The sequence below is a fragment of the Ranitomeya variabilis genome, chromosome 5 (genome assembly GCF_051348905.1).
Source record: "Ranitomeya variabilis isolate aRanVar5 chromosome 5, aRanVar5.hap1, whole genome shotgun sequence".
NCBI classification, from domain to species: Eukaryota; Metazoa; Chordata; class Amphibia; order Anura; family Dendrobatidae; genus Ranitomeya; species Ranitomeya variabilis.
In genome coordinates, this window is record NC_135236.1 from 150,162,208 (window position 1) to 150,169,439 (window position 7,232).

The following is a 7,232-nucleotide window of genomic DNA, read 5'->3' on the forward strand; positions in this document are numbered from 1 at the left end:
AAACTGACTATTCCTGGAGGGAAAGTAAGTCCTCACTTGCCTCAGTGGCATGCCCCCAAAGATATAGAATAGCCCCCCACAAATATTAACGGTGAGTTAAGGGGAAAGCACAAACGCAGAGATGAAATCAGATTTAGCAAATGAGGCCCGCTAATACTAGATAGCAGAAAATAGGAAGGAAACTGTGCGGTCAATAAAAAACCCTATTCAAAATATCCACGCAGAGATTGCTCGAGCCTCCGCACCAACTAACGGTGCGGGGGAAGCAACTCCATACCCCAGAGCTTACCAGCAAAAAGAAATCACATGTTAGCAAGCTGGACAAGACTCATCATACACAGAAATCATATTGCAGGCAGATGAGCAAAAAATATTCAAACAGAACTTAGCTTATCCTGAAGAGGCAGAAAACGAGATAATCAGGAGTAATCAGAATAGCACTGAATACATTGACAGCCGGCAACAAGTGGAAGTGAAGCAGAGCTAAATAGGAGCCTCCCTGGTGAATAACGAGGCAGCTGATCCAGCAGACCCGCAGGATAATAAACCAAACCACCAGGGGGAGCCAAAAAAACAAAGTCACACAATACCATCTGTGACCACAAGAGGGAGCTTGAAAACGGAGTTCACAACACATAACACTACGGTAGCATGTCTACTGTCTTGGGATTATACACTGCTCAAAAAAATTAAGGGAACACTTAAACAACCGAATATAACTCCAAGTAAATCAAAGTTCTGTGAAATCAAACAGTCCACATAGGAAGCAACACTGACAATCAATTTCATATGCTGTTGTCCAAATGGAATAGACAACAGATGGAAATTATTGGCAATTATTAAGACACACTCAATAAAGGAGTGGTTCTGGAGGTAGGGACCACAGAACACATTTCAGTACCAATGCTTTCTGGCTGATGTTTTGCTCACTTTTGAATGTTGGTTGTGCTTTCACACTTGTGGCAGCATGAGACGGATTCTACAACCAACACAAGTGGCTCAGGTAGTGCAGCTCATCCAGGATGGCACATCAATGCGAGCTGTGGCAAGAAGGTTTGTTGTGTCTGTCAGCATAGTGTCCAGAGGCTGGAGGCACTACCAGGAGACAGGCCAGTACACCAGGAGATGTGGAGGGGGCCGTAGGAGCGCAACAACCCAGCAGCAGGACCGCTAGCTACCTCAGCTTTTGTGCAAGGAGGAACAGGAGGAGCACTGCAAGAGCCCTGCAAAATGACCTTCAGCAGGCCACAAATGTGCATGTGTCTGTACAAACCATTAGAAACCAACTCCATGAGGATAGTCTGAGTGCCCGACGTCAACAGATGTGGGTTGTGCTCACAGCCCAACACCGTGCAGGACAGCTTGGCATTTGCCACAGAACACCAGGATTGGCAAATTCGCCACTGGCGCCCTGTGCTATTCACAGATGAAAGCAGGTTCACACTGCGCACATGTGACAGACGTGACAGAGTCTAGAGATGCTGTGAAGAGTGATCTGCTGCCTGCAGCATCCGGCAGCATGACCAGTTTGGCAGTGGGTCAGTAATGATGTGGGGTGGCATTTCTTAGGAGGGTAGCACAGCCCTCCATGCACTCACCAGAGGTAGCCTGACTGCCATTAGGTACCAAGAAGAGATCCTCAGACCCCTTGTGAGACCATATGCTGGTGCGGCTGGCCCTGGGTTCCTCCTACTGCAGGACAATGCCAGACCTCATGTGGCTGCAGTGTGTTAGCAGTTCCTGCAAGATGAAGGCATTGAAGCTATGGACTGGTCCACCAGTTCCCCAGACCTGAATCCGATTGAACACATTTTGGATATCATGTCTTGCACCATCCACCAATGTCACGTTGCACCACAGACTGTCCAGGAGTTGGTGGATGCTTTAGTCCACGTCTGGGAGGAGATCCGTCAGGAGACAATCCGCGACCTCATCATGAGCATGCCCAGGCATTGTACAGAAATCATACAGGCACTTGGTGGCCACACACACTACTGAGCATCATTTTCTTGTCTTGAGGCATTTCCACTGAAGTTGAATCAGCCTGTAATTTGATTTTCCACTTTGATTTTGAGTATTATTCCAAATTCAGACCTCCATGGGATATTAATTTTGATTTACATTGATCATTTTTATGTTTTATTCTTCTCAACGCATTCCACTATGTAATGAATAAAGATTTGCAACTGGAATATTTAATTCAGTGATATCTAGGATGTGGGATTTTAGTGTTCCCTTTATTTTTTGAGCAGTGTATATAATGCGGTAGGAGTACATCAAAATATATTGAATACAGTTAATCCAAGGTATGTTTACTTTTTATATTTTATACATCCTAATACTGCAAAGAGCATAGGGAAATACAAAGCTTTTGTCATGAACCCTATTTTCTTTTCTAGTTTCAGTTAGTTATGAAACTTGCACCTCTCTGGCACCCCCCTTACCCTCAGGTCAGTTAGGGAACTGCACCTAGGCTAAGTAGTCACCGGAGAGGATACCCTGCCACCTACTGGTTATCAGTGCACTCTGTAGTGAGGGTGGTCTATATATCCACAGTCCCAGGCTGGGAGAACATATATAAACCTCCGGTCCGTCACCGCCAGGATTCCCCAATAACACCAGAATGCTATACCACCACCAGTTCCTCGTTAGATATAGCCCGGTACATTTCCAAGTCTATATAGGGTCAGAAACCAATCCCGGGTAGCATGAATTTGCATGGAGTACGTGTTGGTTTAATCAGAGAGACAAAAGAACGAAGGTAGCAAATTTATAAGTTTACTCCAGAAAAAAATCGGCAGTGTTTACAAAAAATTACAAAAGATATTACAAAGAGACAAAATACAAGTATGTACAAACAGATATAAAATAAAAGGGATAAAGGTACGAAACTTACTAAATCTCAGTCACAGGCATGACGTGTCGATAAAGGGGAGGAGAGTTCCCAGAGAAATGATTCAGAATACCAGCATGATGTCTTCACCTGTCTCTCCAGCTCTGAAAGCCTCCCAAAATGGATGTTTCTGTTTTATGGTTCGACCATAAACTTAGGGACTCACACTTTGGCTGACCTCACATGTGGGCTGTTTTCTGGGAGATACACCTATTTTGGAAAGTTATCAAAAAAAACCTTTTTTCAATATCTTTGGCCCAGAAGCTCACAAAGCTTCTACAATAATGTTCTATCATGATCTAGAGTTGGCGAGACCTTGAGGACACTTCTTATCCACTTCCACTCAACGTTATGGCCAGTCACACATTTGTCATGCCCAATTGCATAGAGGTCCCTCCTCTACTACTCATGAATTCTCAAATACATCTGACAGTAGCTGAAATATCATGTTACTACTGCTTGCTGTAATGTTACGTGGTGCTTCCAAAAGACATACAGTGGAGGAAATACATATTTGATCCCTTGCTGATTTTGTACGTTTGCCCACTGACAAAGACTTGAACAGTCTACAATTTTAAGGGTAGGTTCATTTTAACATTGAGAGATAGAATATCAAAAATAAAATCCAGAAAATCACATTGTATAAATTATATAAGTTTATTTGCTGTCACGGTTTGTCTGGTTTGGTTCTTTTAGGGTTAACTCCTGTAGCCTCACATTGGTCCTGGGTGGACTTTATATAAGTCTCCTTCTGGGAGATTCCTTTGTCAGTTATACTTCCGCCCTTGGCTAAGTGTGTTGACCCCTGAGTGTGCTGTGTGCTAGTTTGTTTGATCTCTTGGCTTTCTGACTCGGTCTGTTCTCTGGATATTGCTTATTGGATTCCCTACTTGTACTTTCTCTGTCCGTTCGTTATTGACCTCGGCTTGGCCCCTACTATCCTTTCTGTCTAGTCCCTTGGTACTGTTACGCTATCCTGTGCTCTGACCCCGGCCTGATCTGTTTTTGTCTCTATCTTTACCCCTTGGTAGCTTTGCTTCTTAGTTGTCTTTCTAGGAGTTTTCCTTCACCTTCTAGTTCCCTGGAGCTTAGGCCACGCCCACTTGCAGTCAGGTGATTCAGGTCCTCTCAGGCCTGGAGCCAGTCTTGCTGGCTCTGCATTCCTGGGAGTCTGCGGCTCTCTCCAGATCCTGTCTTTCCAGGAATTAGTATCGGTGAGTGTCGCTCATATCTCCCACTCTGACATTTGCATTTTGCAGTGAGAAAAAAGTATTTGATCCCTCTGGCAAACAAGACGTAATACTTGTTGGCAAGTCAGATGTTTTTTGTAGTTGATGATGAGGTTTGCGCATATGTCAAGAATTTTGATTCACTCCTCTATGTAGATCACTTCTAAATCATTAAGATTTTCAGGCTGTCGCTTGGCAACTCAGAACTTCAACTCCTTCCATACATTTTTTATAGGATTAAGGTCTGGAGATTGGCTAGGCCACTCATGACCTTAAAGTACTTCTTTTTGAGCCACTCCTTTGTTGCCTTGGCTGTATTTTTTTGTCACTGTCTTGCTGGAAAACCCAGCCACGATCCATTTTTAATGTCCTGGTGGAGGGAAGAAGGTTGTCACTCAGGATTTTATGGTACATGGCTCCATCCATTCTCCCATTGATGTGGTTAAGTAGTCCTGTGCCCTTAGCAGAAAAATACCCCCAAAACATAATGTTTCCACCTCCATGTTTGACAATGGGGATGGTGTTCTTTGGGTCATAGCCAGCATTTCTCTTCCTACAAACATGGTGAGTTGAGTTAATGCCAAATACCTCAATTTTGTCTAATCTAACCATAGCACATTCTCCCAATTACTCACAGAATCATCCAGTTGTTTACTGGCAAACTTCAGATGGGCCTGCACATGTGCCTTCTTGAGTAGGGGGACATTGCGGGCACTGTAGGCTTTTAAAGCTTTATGGCATAATGTGTTACCAATGGTTTTCTTGGTGAATGTGCTTCCAGCTGCCTTGAGATCATTAACAAGTTCCCATCGTGTAGTTTTAGGCTGATCTCTCACCTTCATTATGATCAAGGATACCCCACGAGGTGAGATTGTGCATGTTGCCCCAGATATAATACAAATATATATATATATATATATGTATAATTTATGCTAAGTGATTTTCTGGATTTTATTGTTGATATTCTATCTCTCAATATTAAAATTAACCTACCCTTAAAATTATAGACTGTTCATGTCTTTGTCAGTGGGCAAACTTACAAAATCATCAAGGTGTCAAATACTTATTTCCCCCACTGTAGAGACATAGGCCAGTGACTACTATGCCTAACTGATCACGCAGCTCTGGCTTCCTTCATTAAGACAAGCATACAAAATGCCAGTGTTAATGAATTGGGGCATCTATGCCTTATTTAGCTTTTAGTATGTTTTATAAATTGAGATAAGTAGCTGTTGTGTTCTTTTCTAAGTTCATTTGGAAGTAAAAGTCAAATTGTCAAATGAAAGACTTACAGAGAAATTGATAAATGACAAAACATTCACTTAAAATCTAAATACATGTGGAAGTTGGTTATTAGTCTATATCTTACCTGTATCTTAAAGCATATGCAAGTAAATGCCTTCATCTGCTAGGAGGTCTGCAATACATTAGTAGACACTCTGTGGCCCTTTTGGGAGAAAACATCTTAAATTACAAACAAGCTATGCCTAGAGAAGTCTTTGAAGGTTTAGTAAAAAAAAATAAATGGTACGGCATTCTAGTATTTGTTTTCATACGACATTCCATTATGTTGTATGAGGCACTAGTAAGTAAATACTGCACAGTCATTTTAAAATAATCCGTACATCTAAACAGGCCAAAGTATATGGTAATAACAAACATGTCTTCTGGAATTCAGATCAGAGGAGGCATTTTGTCTCCTTCTTCTACTTCTTCCAATGTCAAACAATATATGTCTGTTACCTAGTATCCACTCTATCTATAATGTAGATAGTAGGTAATAAAGTTGCAACCCACCAACCTATAGCTTCACTATACCCATTTGCCCTGTGGTGGTGGCAAGCGGGGTAGTATTTGTGGGGTTGATGTCACCTTTGTATTGTCAGATGGCATCAAGCCCACGAGTTAATAATGGAGAGGCATCTATAAGATGCCTATCTATTATTAACCCCATAGTCAAAACCACTCCCTGTTTTACAAATTTTTTAAAAATAAAAAATAATGTTAATCTCACCTTATGCCCATTCCATTGAAGCTCTTGTCTCCTGTAAAAAAGTAAATAATAAACAACAATAATACTCACGTTACATCCATTCCATTGAAGTCCTAGTCTCCTGTAAAAAAAACAGAAATAAAAGCAACCATATCTCTCACCTGTCTGAAGTGATAAATAGCAATATTGTACCAGACCGTAATCCATGTCTGCGATATTAGGTTTACAAACTGGATTGTCACCACTAGTCACTGATGCTGCTCTAGCAGCATTTTATTCTCCCATGGTTTTCAGTCTGGACGGTTGCATCATGTCACCATCCAGGTGGTAAACCTAATTCTTATGAATAAATATGTTGAACAAGTGTTTCCAGCTTCTCAGAATAAGATGAAAGAAAGCAGTCAGATAGCCTAGAGGCTTATAATCAAAATACAGGAAAATTACAGGTGATGATGTCATGAGCCTTTTCACTTGTATCTAATGAATTAGTTACACCTTTCATAGCTAACACCTTATACTATTACATGTTTGTAAGGTTGATTTAGGAAACAATAGTATTTTCATACAGATTAAATAAGCCCCAAGAGCTGCATGGAAGCACCAGTACAATTATTTCATAAACAGTGGCATGTAAAGGTTTTGGCACCTCTGGTCAAAAGTACTGTTATTGTGAACAGTTAGGATACTTGACCATGAAATGATCTCCAAAAGTCCTAAAGTTAAAAATGACACATTTCATTTTTATTTTAGGTAAAAAAAAATAATCTTTTACATTTTAAAAATTACAAAAAGGAAAATGGGTCAATGCAAAAGTCTGGGCACCTTGCATGGTTGGTACATAGTACCAACCCCTTTTGAAAATATCACAGCTTGAAAATGTTTTTTGCAGCCAGCCAAGAATCTTTCAATTATTGTTTGAGGGATTTTCATCCATTCTTCCTTGGAAACTTCTTCCAGTTCTGTGAGATTTCTGTGTCGTCTTGCACTCACTGCTATTTTGAAATCTAGTCCCAGATTTTCATTGATATTCAGATTGGGGGACTGTGAGTGACATTGTAAAACCTTTGGCTTGTGCCTTTTGAGGTAGTCTATTAAGGATTTTGACGTGCGTTGAAGA